Source organism: Cervus canadensis, chromosome 32 (assembly GCF_019320065.1).
Source record: "Cervus canadensis isolate Bull #8, Minnesota chromosome 32, ASM1932006v1, whole genome shotgun sequence".
NCBI lineage: Eukaryota > Metazoa > Chordata > Mammalia > Artiodactyla > Cervidae > Cervus > Cervus canadensis.
Window position 1 is genome coordinate 353,605 of NC_057417.1, and position 12,237 is coordinate 365,841.

Sequence of the window (12,237 nt, forward strand, 5' to 3'; positions counted from 1 at the left end):
AGGAAGTCAGTGTGATTGTAGGGAAACGTCTGCTTTCAGAGCATTTCCAAAGAATCTCTAGATTGTCACTTCAAAGCGAGGCTGGCGCTTTCTTGGCACAGTTGAGACTAAAGTTGTGAATGTGATCATCAAGCTGGCCACAGCCTGGCTTTGTGCCAGGGCCCCAGGCCTTCGTCTCTACCCCGGCTCTCTCCGCAGGGCTGGTTCTGGGAGAAAATATACAAGCAACTCCTGAAGCTCAATTCCAGAAAAATAAATGACCCAATCAAAAAATGGGCCAGAGAACTAAACAGACATTTCTCCAAAGAAGACATACAGATGGCTAACAAACACATGAAAAGGTGCTCAACATCACTCATTATTAGAGAAATGCAAATCAAAACCACAATGAGGTAGGTACCATTACACACCAGTCAGGATGGCTGCTATCCAAAAGTCTACAAGCAATAAATGCTGGAGAGGCTGTGGAGAAAAGGGAACCCTCTTACACTGTTGGTGGGAATGCAAACAAGTACAGCCACTATGGAAAACAGTGTGGAGATTCCTTAAAAAACTGGAAATAGAACTGCCATATGACCCAGCAATCCCACTTCTGGGCATACACACTGAGGAAACCACATCTGAAAGAGACACATGCACCCCAATGTTCATCGCAGCACTGTTTATAATAGCCAGGACATGGAAGCAACCTAGATGCCCATCAGCAGATGAATGGATAAGGAAGCTGTGGTACATATACACCATGGAATTTTACTCAGCCGTCAAAAAGAATTCATTTGAACCAGTCCTAATGAGATGGATGAAACTGGAGCCCCTATTCAGAGTGAAGTAAGCCAGAAAGATAAAGAACATTACAGCATACTAACACAGATATATAGAATTAGAAAGATGGTAACGAACCCTATATGCAAACAGAAAAAGAGACACAGAAGTACAGAACAGACTTTTGAACTCTGTGGGAGAAGGTGAGGGAGGGATGTTTCGAAAGAACAGCATGTATATTATCTATGGTGAAACAGGTCACCAGCCCAGGTGGGATGCATGAGACAAGTGCTCGGGCCTGGTGCACTGGGAAGACCAGAGGAATCGGGTGGAGAAGGAGGTGGGAGGGGGAATCGGGATGCAGAATACATGTAAATCCATGGCTGATTCATGTCAATGTATGAGAACAACCACTGAAACTGTTGTGAGATGATTTAGCCTCCAACTAATAAAAAATTAAAAAAAAAAAAAAAAGAAAAAGAAAAGATATATGCACCCCAGTGTTTCATTGCAGCACTATTTACAATAGCCAAGATATGGAAGCAACCTAAATGTCCATCAACAGAGGAATGGGTAAAGAATATGTGTGTGTGGGTGTGGGTGTGTGTGTGTATATAATGGGATATTACTCAGCCATAAAAAGAACAAAATAATGCCATTTACAGTAGCATGATGGATCTAGAGATGATCATACTAAGTGAAATATGTCAGACAAAGACAAATATCACATATTACTAATATGCAGAATCTAATTTTTAAAAGAAATTATATAAATGAGCTTATTTACAAAATAGGAACAAACTCACAGATTTCAAGAACAAACATTGTTACCAAAGGGGAGATGTGAGGTAGGAGGGATATTATAGACCAGGAGCTTGGGATTAACATACACAAACTACTACATATAAAATAGACAGGCAACAAGGACCTACTGCTTAGTACAGGAAACTCTCCTCAGTATTCTGTAATAACGTATATGGGGAAAGAATCTGAAAAAGAATAAGTAGATATATATGTATAACTGAATCAATATGCTACACAAGTGAGACACAACATTGTAAATCAACTATATTGCAATAAAACAATTTTAAAAAGATACTGCTTGGCTGACAATTCCCAGAGAGAGGAACTCGAACAGATGCTGAGTGCTTTTAGCCATTGAAGTAATAAGAACCTCAGTCTTCATCCTGGAAATCTGGGCAGCTTACCCTGGCACCCATCACACTCTCCATTTTTTTTTTACCCATAAACATTTACAACAATGACATTTTTCTCCTGTGTCTCATGCACTTGATGATTGTGTCCGTGTTTTGTTTTGTTGGCTGTTTGAGAAAAGTGGTGTATTTGCATAAAGAGAGCATGTGTTGACATGCAATAGATCTGTTGCTTTAAATTCATCTTGCAAGTGGTTTTCATTGAAATAGCAGGAAACTAATGTCCTTTTAAAACTTTATTAAAATCATCTGGATATGCTTAATCTAGTAAAAGCAGAGTACACGGCTGCTGGACTTCCTATAGATTTAGATATGGAGCAGAAAGAGGCTTAAGTGATATCCTACATTTGAAACTGTGTAGAAAGATGTTATTGGCCTCAAAAAATATGTCCCTTATGAAGTAGATTCACAACTAGCATCCCTGCACCATTTCTGTTTGCATGACTTTTTGAATGTCTCTGGCATTCTGTCCTACTTGGTCTCTTCATTCTCCGTGTGGGTTCATATACATCATTGCTGTTTTTTCTAGAATTGCTGCCTTTCCTTGTTCAGTCTAAGACTTTCCGCTTCTCCACTCAAGAAAGGTCAATTCTGAAGTGAACCTTTACAAAGAGCTGTATCACCCTGAGCCTCAGAATCATTTCAACTTTGTCTTCAAAAATTTGACCCTTCATCATAATTGAGTTCTACTTAGTCTAGCCATTTTCATGATTAATTATAGATGGGAACTCTGGGCTAGATGGTGCAGCCATGTTTAATGAGGTCACTCAGATGGTCAGGCCGCTTTCTAGGGCACTGTGATCTTTTACTTACTTTTGGCAAAAAAAAAAAGATCAAATAATTTACACCATGTTGTTGAGTTACTTTAGAAAAAATGACACCAGTGTTCATTAAGGATGTAAATACCTATAAATCCACTTAAACACATGCCTTCTACATTGAAAGCCACCCTGGAACCTTGATTACATTTGATTTTAGGGCTTTGAAATGCAAAGCAACACGCTGAACACTGTTGGATGAAACTGTTCTGAAGTGGAGAACTAGGAGGAAGTCTTAAATAGCGTTACTCCAGCCAACATACACAAACTTAACATTGCTTTTTGAACCTATGGCCATGTGCATTAAAGATGAATATTTTGCCTTTGAAAAATTAATGTCCCAGAGCTCTTGCAACCATTGTTTTTTTGTGAAATGGAGTATGCAAAATGTCTTTTAAAAATGCAGCCTTTTGGTGAATAGATTGTTTCTCCTCTTTTTGGGCTGTGTTACTCATTGGAAAGCCCCCTAAAGGAGCATTAAGCAAATGAGCAAATAGCTTTAAAAATCCTGTTACCATACTCAGAGGAACCTGGAGATGGATGGAGTCAGTGAGCGAGACCAATTTTCATCCTTGTGTGAAACAAATAAAGTGTCTCTTTCTCCTCTTTTCTTTTCTTGATCTTTTAAAAATGTAAAGGCTCACTGCTTTTTCTTGTTTAACAGATTTAAGTTTAAACAAAGAAGGCTTCTTTGAAAGGTCCAAGTAAGAAATGCCAAGCTAAGGAGGATGGAGCTGGCCTGGGAGCTTTGTGAGTTATCAGGTAAATGTTATGTCTGGAGTAGAGACTAAGATAACCAAGCCTCGTGGGGTCTTGGATCAATTTAATTTTGATAAATGACCAGTTTGGTAAATATTATTTACATTACTCCATAAGTCAGGTCTGTTTCTGATCCACTCATGTTTGAACAACTCGCATCATTGACTGTGGAAATAGCTTCTCAAGTAATCCCCATGGGCTGGCTTACCCCACTGTTAGCTCACAGTTAGAAGGATAATTAGGAATGAGGGTGCTTGGCTTTTGAACTAAAAATGAAAGCATGGGCAAAAGGCTCAGTAATCTATATTTGAAGCAGTTCTTGAGCCACAAGAACTCAATATTCCCAGCAATCTACAGAAGTGGTGGTATTTTAAAATTCTGCATCTGCTTTAAAAAATGACGTTCTTAAATATTACAAGATTTAAAAAGAAAAACAGTTTTTAAGCATAGTCCTATCCCTTTAACACACTATTTTATCTATCTGTATTTTCTACTCTCTATCTATATAGGTTATATGTTTATTGATTCACTCACTCCTTCATTCTGCAAGTGTTTAAATACTTAGAATGCATCAGTTAGTAGTTAATGCCAGAGATTAACCAACATTTTCTGTAGTGAGCCAACCACATAGTAAAAGGTTTTGAGGGCCACCCAATCTTTGTCACAACTTCTCAGGTCAGGTGTTATAGGGCAAAAGCAGTTAAAGACAATATGTGAACACACAGATCTGATAGTTTCCCCATAAAACTTTATTTACAAAGCAGGCAGTATGTTGGATTTGGCCAGCTGGTCACAGTTTAACTAAACTGTGGCATAAAACCATGGCATCCAAGAGCCAGACAAAATATTAGATAAAGTCCCATTGAACATACACTGTAATTGGGGAGGGCAAATAGTAAATAACAAATAAATGGTCTCAGTGAATAAATAGTACAAATGAAAGAAACTATTAGGTTGGTGCAAAAGTAATTATTTATGGATGCTAAGTTTTAAATCACTGTAACTAGGCTCAAACACATGTTTATTAATCAAAATAAGAACCATTACAATCAACACATTTTTGCCAATGAGAAATTAGTTTGTTTATTACTATAGCATAAAAACTTATGCTTTGGGATTCGATGAAGTCTTGGATAGCTTTTTCTGCATCCTGCTGGTTGTGGAAGCATTTTCCGTACAAAAAGTTGTCAAGATGCTTGAAGAAGTGGTAGTCAGTTGGACAGAGGTCACATGGATATTGCACCTCAGACAAAAATTGTAGCCCAGTTTGTTCACCTTTTGAAGCATTGGTTGTGTGATATGCAGCCAGGTCACAGAAAAGAATTGGGCCCTTTTTGTTGACCACCACTGATTGCAGGAGTTGTAGTTTTTTGTGCATCTCATTGATTTGCTGAGCATACTTCTCAGATGTAATGGTTTCACTAGGATTCAGAAAGCTGCAGTGGATTAAACTAGCAGCAAACCATGAAACAGTGCCCATGACACTTTTATTGGTGCAAGTTTGGCTTTGGAGATTGTTCTCAGTCCAGCCACTGAACTGGTCATCACTGGTTGTTACATAAAATTCACATTGTTGTTGCATAGAGCTGTTGCATAGGGTAAGAGAAAATGACACTTCTAAAAGAAACTGTTTATTTGATTTGCAGTCAGCTCTTGAGACACCCATTTATCAGTTTTTTCATCTTTCCAATTTGCTTCAAATGCCAAATGACCATAGGATGGTCGATGTTGAGTTCTTCAGCAACTTTGCATGTAGTTGAAAGAGGATTAGCTTCAGTGATCCTCTCAGTTGGTCGTTGTACACTTCCAATGGCTAGCCTCTGCTGCACTCCTCATCTTCACGGCTCTAATCTACTTTGCAAAACTACTTGAACCTCCAGTGCACTGTATGTTCATTAAAAGTTTCTGGGCCAAATGCATTGTTGAAGTCATAGTTGTCTCCACTGCTTTATGACCCATTTTGTGCTCAAATAAGATCATTTGAATTGATTTTTGTCTAACATCATTTCCCTAGTCTAAAATACATATAAAATAAACACCAAGGAATAATTCATTAGCAAAAAATATAAAGCAAGAAATGCACGTTAAAATAATGTATAACAAACCACATTTATTTAAGAATGTATTCCAATATCAAATGGCAAAATTCAGTAATGCAAAACCAAAATTATTTTTGCACCAACCTAATATTCCTTCCTCTGTGTCATACATGTAGCTAAATCTAATTGATGAGCATATATATGAAGGAAAGATATCAAGGTAATAAAAGATATCAAGATAATAAACTTTTTCTAAATTCTTTGTTTCTGCTTTGGACAGAGAAACCCAAGAATTTTAAAGTAGGGCAAAAATCAGAAGCAAGGAATGTAAATGTAAAGAGTGTTTGCCTTTTGGTAAGAAAATTTTTGTTAGCTTTAGGCACCCAGCTTTCTGGGTAGTCCTGAAAATCAGGGTCTGAAGAAAGGAGCAGACAAATGGGAACCTCATTCTTCCTGCTCAGGGCCTGTGTTTTGCCACTCAGCAGCAGCCCTTCATAATTAAGTCAGTTAAGAAACAAGGTAGCTCAGACATAGAAGCTCGTGTTCAAATCCATCAGGCACGGATTGTAAATGGCACAGTGCATGCAAAGCACAGTACATGGTACAACGTTATAAAGAGGATATACTGATGAATGTGACAGATCCCTGTCTTTGTAGTTGGAGGGAGAGACAGGGACCTGGCAGATAGGACAGATTGAAGGCCAAGGTATCACGTGATAGAGTAGTGTGTGTGTGTGTGTGTGTGTGTGTGTGTGTGTGTGTGTGACTGAAGGCCAAGGTATCAAGTGATAGAGTAGGGTGTGTGTGTGTGTGTGTGTGTGTGTGTGTGTTGCTCAGTCGTGTCTGACTCTTTGTAACACCATGGACTGTAGCCCACCAGGTTCCTCTGTCCATGGGATTCTCCAAGCAGGAATACTGGAGTGGGTAGCCATTCCCTTCTCCAGGGGATCTCCCCAATCCAGGGATCAAATCCAGGTCTCCTGAGTAGCAGGCAGATTGTTGATCGTCGGAGCCACCAGGAAAGTCCATGATAGACTATATGGGAGGTCAACTCCTACTCTTCCCTCATCTTCAGCATAGAGGAAGGGCTTACCCCCCATCCCATGCCTCAGGAAGGGATTGCACTGGAAATATGTATTCCCTTCTCTTTCAGAAATATTTTCTTCTCGTATGCTCTTCCCCTGGGGAAGAACAGTAATCTTTCTGGTGGATGAGATTGGAAAAGTATAGAGTGCGGCATTTTCGGTACTCTTTTTTTTTTTAGATGCTGGTCATGGCAAACATATTTCTACGTGCCAGATACCAACATTTTCATTTCTTTAATCCTCACAGCAGTCCTGTGAGGTAGCACTTTATCATTCCCATCTTCTAGGTGAGGAGATTAACTCATAGAAGCTCTGAGGGACTTGTATGTCTGCTTGGCTGATGAATGGCACAGCCAGGTATAGTCACTCAATCAAACTCCAGGATCCTTGCTCTCAATTCCTCCCCTCTCTGGTTCCAGGGAAGAGTGAAAGTGTACTGTTCACTTCTTCCATGACATAAGCATACCAGAATCAGGGCAGGGTCCTGGTCTTGCTCGAAGCCTCTGTGTTCCTGATGGAGGCACAAGAGCAATTTCGAGGTGTAAATATAAAGGTTTCCTTCAGTTAAGGGTATCCATTGCTAGATTTGGTGCAAGTGGGCAGAAAAGCCAATCATGTTCTTAAATTCAGCAACATTGGTGATAAAGCTAATATTTCTATCTCTCTTGATTTAACTGCTGTATCTCTTTCCCAAAATTTTGGTGCCCAGCCAACTCAGAGGAAAAACGGTGATTAATTCTCACCCCAGACTCCCATCATAAGTATGAATAATAGCAGTAGTAAAAAATATCCAACAACAAATATGGTATAGCAGACATTGTGATGAGTGCTTTAGGTATGTATCATCTCTTTGCATCTTCACCACAATCTCAAATGAGTAGATACTCCATGTTATGGAAGAGTAAAGAGGGATTAAATTTTAGGTTGTCAAATAGATTTCTGATGAATGAGAGTGTAATGACTGTTTTATTGTCATTATGACATATTAATAGGCAAACCCAACACTTGATTGCAATGGTCTTTGATGTTAACTTCAAATAATTCTGCTCTTCACAGAATCACTGACAATAGTTGATGTTTAATACTATCTTAAGAGCATGCAAAGGTCAAAATAATTCACAGTACTGGCCAACAAATAGCAGAATGAAGTTAGGTTAAGACATTTCAGTAGAAAACCTCTTTTATCTGTCTACTTCTTCTCACCTTTTTCGGCATTGCCCTAGACAAGCCACCGCTGTCTCTCACTTGTTCTACTGAAAGAGTCCTCATATCATCAGCCACATGTATTTCGTCAGTGTCAGATGTCTTCTCCATATGCACAAGCGTGACCTCACTACAGGGCACTGCCCCTGACTCCCCCTTCAGTCCTGTCTCCTCCATTTCCCAGCTACACTTCAGTTCCTTGGCTATCCCATATCTTTCGTGATGTGATTTGTTGCTGTTGTTTTTCCTTTCTGAAATATCCTTCCCTCTTCCTGAAACATCCTTTGCTAACCCGTTTTCACATCCATAAGGAAACTTATCCTTTATGCTTCAACTTGAATATTGCTTCCTCCGAATTTCTTTCTTAGTAGCCCTTGTTAGAGGTCCTTGTGCTATCCCATCCCTATACTTCTAGGACTCATCTCAGTTTATATTCATTTGGTTTTTGTAGCTACTCGTTTTTTGTCTGACTTCATCTGAAATAAAGCTTTACAGGGGTCTGATCCGAATCTGCCTTGCTCACTGCACTGTTCTCAGTGCCAAGCGTGGACTCACCCAGTTTATGTTGTTGATCAAACTGAATATGGTTGCGAAGGTCGTGTCCTGTACGCTTCAAGGGTACTATCCACATAGATGATGATATCACTGATGCTCCCTGGAAATGTACAACACATCAACCCTTTATTGAATGAAAGAATGAATAAATAAATAAGTGACACCATTATTACAGAATTGCCTTATTGAAGAAAACTGTTTTGATGCCCAGTATTTCCTAGAAACCATAAAATCGCATGTGGTCATATATGCCTTGCATATATGTCATACTTAAGCAGTAATGTTGGCATTTTATGTATTCCAAGTGAAATCTCTTTTGCCCTTATTGAAATTCTGCATCAATTTTTTTCATAATCTTGAACTTAGTCCACAGCCCTCCAGGTGCCAATATAAAGTCCCACTTTAGCTTTTTAATTGTACAGAGACCTCATTCTTGACTTGCAGGTGAGAAAGAGCTGAAGCTGCATTCCATGTGTGAATCAAAATACATTTTAATACAGTATTTTTATTCAGTGGGGCCCCTGAGTAAAACCTGCAATGTATTATAAAATGCTGGTAAATATATATACAATCATAGAGGGAAGGAATGAGTGACATCCAGAAGAAGGTTATAGATCATAGTGCTGAGAGCTGGATTACCTGGCACATGGAACTGCTCATAACTAAGTGTGTATTGTAAATAATAAATCTTAACCATGGTGCCCATCTCCAAGTCTTTCCATCTACATGTGTGACTCCAGGCTTTGCTACAGTAGAAATTGAACTGTGATTACTACTGATAACCATTTATTAATAAATTTAAACAAGGAAGCAGTTTAAAAAATAAAATGGGAATTTGAATTGAACAAATTGTGGTTTCTTATAGGATATAATTGTAACATCACCTCCAATACTGCCATCATTTCACCTTGTAATTCACATTTGCACATTCCCCCAAGACACTCTAAGCTCCCCATGGCTCTTTAATCTGTTTTACTAACTTATGCACACTTGCCTTGCACATAGAGTTTGCAGATCTTGGTATTCATAGGGTGACTGAATGAAATTATTAAACAAAATGGTTTCATTAAACCAGACTTAAAATTCCACACCACCTCAAAAACATCACTTTATTGGCTTTTCAAACTGAGAACAGAACATTGACTTGGGCAAGTTTCTCACTGGGACTTAACCCATGAGATGGTAGATGTCTTGATGCACACTAAGAAACCCCTTCAGGAATGAAGGGCTTACCCATGAACTGCTGGGAGTGCAGTCAGATGGCAGCCTTGGTTATTTGGCCCCCTTTGGGAAAAGACTGTTAAGGAGAGCCACCAAGCCCTTCCCACGCATTCTCAGCCAATAGGTGGTCAACTCCAGCGTGTCAAGTCTGCATGCTCTTCCTCCATCTCAAGTCAATGCTACAGAGCCACCTCAGCTCCAGAACTTTTCTTGGGGTCAGCTGAAGCCTGTCCTGCGAATAAAACAGAGCTCAAGTTGTCCCTCTAGCCCATCCTTCCTTTCACAGGTGTTGATGATCCCAAGAGCACTCCCTAATAAATCTCCTCAATGCTAGTATTTGTCCCAGAGTTTGTTTCCCACAGAGCATAGTGTATAACCCATGACTCTATGTTTCAAAGAGTTAAAAGACAAAGGAATCAATTCAAGGAATATTCCCCCTTACTAGAACAATCTCAAAACAAGCAGTGTTATTATTTGTGAAAGTGACTGGGTCTCAGTAGCAGCTGCAGCAGAGAGTTGGATTTGTGCTATTCGTGTCATAAACAGAAACACTGTTGTAGCTTAGAGTAACCAGCAGCATTGGCCTTCATTGCATGGGACCACTGCTCCCAAAACAACACTAGGAATTTGGGAAATTATGGTGATGGAACAGACACTTAATTAAGGGTAGTGTCAGAGTTCTTGCATTTTTTTAACTGACCTCCAGAAAACTATATTCCTCTGATGCTTGGTTATTCTTTGATTATATTTAATTTCCCAAAGTGTGCAGTAACAAGACAACACTTGAAGAAATCTCTAAGATCTAGAGGATTAAAAAGTCATACATTTTCCGTAATAACTGTTATAACAAATGTAGTTCAATGATACTGTAGTATAATTAGATTTAATAACATATCATAATTATTGATGAGGCTTTTGTATAGAGGAGTCAGTGAACTGCAGGTTGGGGGAGAAGCCCAGCCCACCACGGGCAGAATTTGGCCACAGTCATTCATTTAGAGGTTGTTCCTGGTTGCTTTCATGCCATGGTGGCAGAGTTGAGTAGCTGGGGCAGAAGTTGCATGGCCCACAAAATCTAATATATTTATCATTTAGCCCTTTGCAGAAAGACTGTTGACCCCTGCTCTCATGTAGTAACATTTAATGATCCCAATATAGTATTAAATGAAAGGAGAAAAATTTGTTGAAGGAAAATAACACTCCATATGTACATATACATACATACACAAAACGTTATCTCTGGTCATTGAGATTAGAGATGAATATTTGTATTTTCTTCTTTTTGCTTTTTGTATTTTCCATAGGAAACATGCATTTTTTTTTTTTAGTAACAAAACTAATAAATGCTATTTAGTGTGTAATTTTTTTCTTCAAAACCACTTAGAATTTTATTAGCTAGCTGTCTGTATAAAAAAAAAGTCATTTATCTAAAGTCCAGTTAGAAAGCAGCTCTGAATGTGTGCATACTGAAGGATTTGTACAAAGGATTTCATAATACTACTCCATGTCTAAGAAAATATGCAAACCATCAAGTTGCATATTCATAGAGAAGCTTGCCCAGCTACTGGATTAAGCATCCAGTTGGCGATCAGAAGCTTAAAAAGAGAACCAGCAACAACCCTGGGTTATTTTGTGACAGCTGGCTCCATTTGGTAAGCCTGTACACGTTGTGCTAAGAAATACGGTTTATTCAACTTCTGGTTTGTGATGCTTTTTAAATTCTCCCATCAGTTTTCTTGTGTGTTTCAAGAAGAAAATGCCAAAAAGCTTCCATTTTCCTAAACCAGGCCATTTCTAGACTAAAAAATAACACAGTGGTCATTAAAATAACATAGCTAATCATTCTTGAACCATTTTCTGAATAAATAACAAGACTCAAGTTCAATGCTGTTTACCAGTATCCTGTTTGTTTGTTTGTTTTTAGTTGGGATATAGCTGTCTTACAATGTTACGTTAGTTTCTGCTGTGAAATGAAGCAAATCAGCCATGTGCGTGCGTGCATGCTAAGCTGCTTCAGTTGTGTCCCACTCTTTTTGACTCTCTAGACTGTAACTTGCAAGGATCTTCTGTCCATGGGATTCTCCAGGCAAGAATAGTGGAGTGGGTTACCATATCCTCCTCCAGGTGATCTTTCTGACCTAGGGATTGAACCATGTTTCCTGCGGCTCCTGCACCGCAGGTAGATTCTTTACCACTGAGCTCCTGGGGGAGCCCCTGAATCAGCCATATGTGTGTATATATACACACGTATTTCCTCGCTCTTAGCCCTCCTTCCCATCCTCCCCCATCCCACCCATCTAGGTCACCACAGAGCACTCAGTTGAGCTCCTTGCCCTGTACAGCAGATTCCCATTAGCTATCTGTTTTACACATGGTAATATATATATTAATATGTCAACCACATCCTCTTAACAAACAAGAAATACTCTTTCCACCTATTTTCAGATGGGGAAACAGATCCTCAGGCAGGTTCAGTAGATGGCCAAAGGCTCACCAGTCTAATACATAACTTAGCCAAATGTCCAGAGGTCAAGCCAACTCTCTCTGACTCTGGAAATCTGAGTCCTCACTCACCAACCTG

The 12,237-nt window shown here is 39.2% G+C and overlaps 2 protein-coding genes across 2 annotated transcripts in view; one reads left to right on the top strand and one right to left on the bottom strand.

Moving 5' to 3' along the window:
• LOC122432858 (poly(A)-specific ribonuclease PARN-like) overlaps positions 1-12,237 on the top strand; it is an 853,726-nt gene that overhangs the window by 112,516 nt on the left and 728,973 nt on the right.
• The window catches only part of LOC122432870 (cyclin-Y-like protein 1), a 127,782-nt gene that overhangs the window by 46,553 nt on the left and 68,992 nt on the right, over positions 1-12,237 (bottom strand). The window lies entirely within an intron of this gene.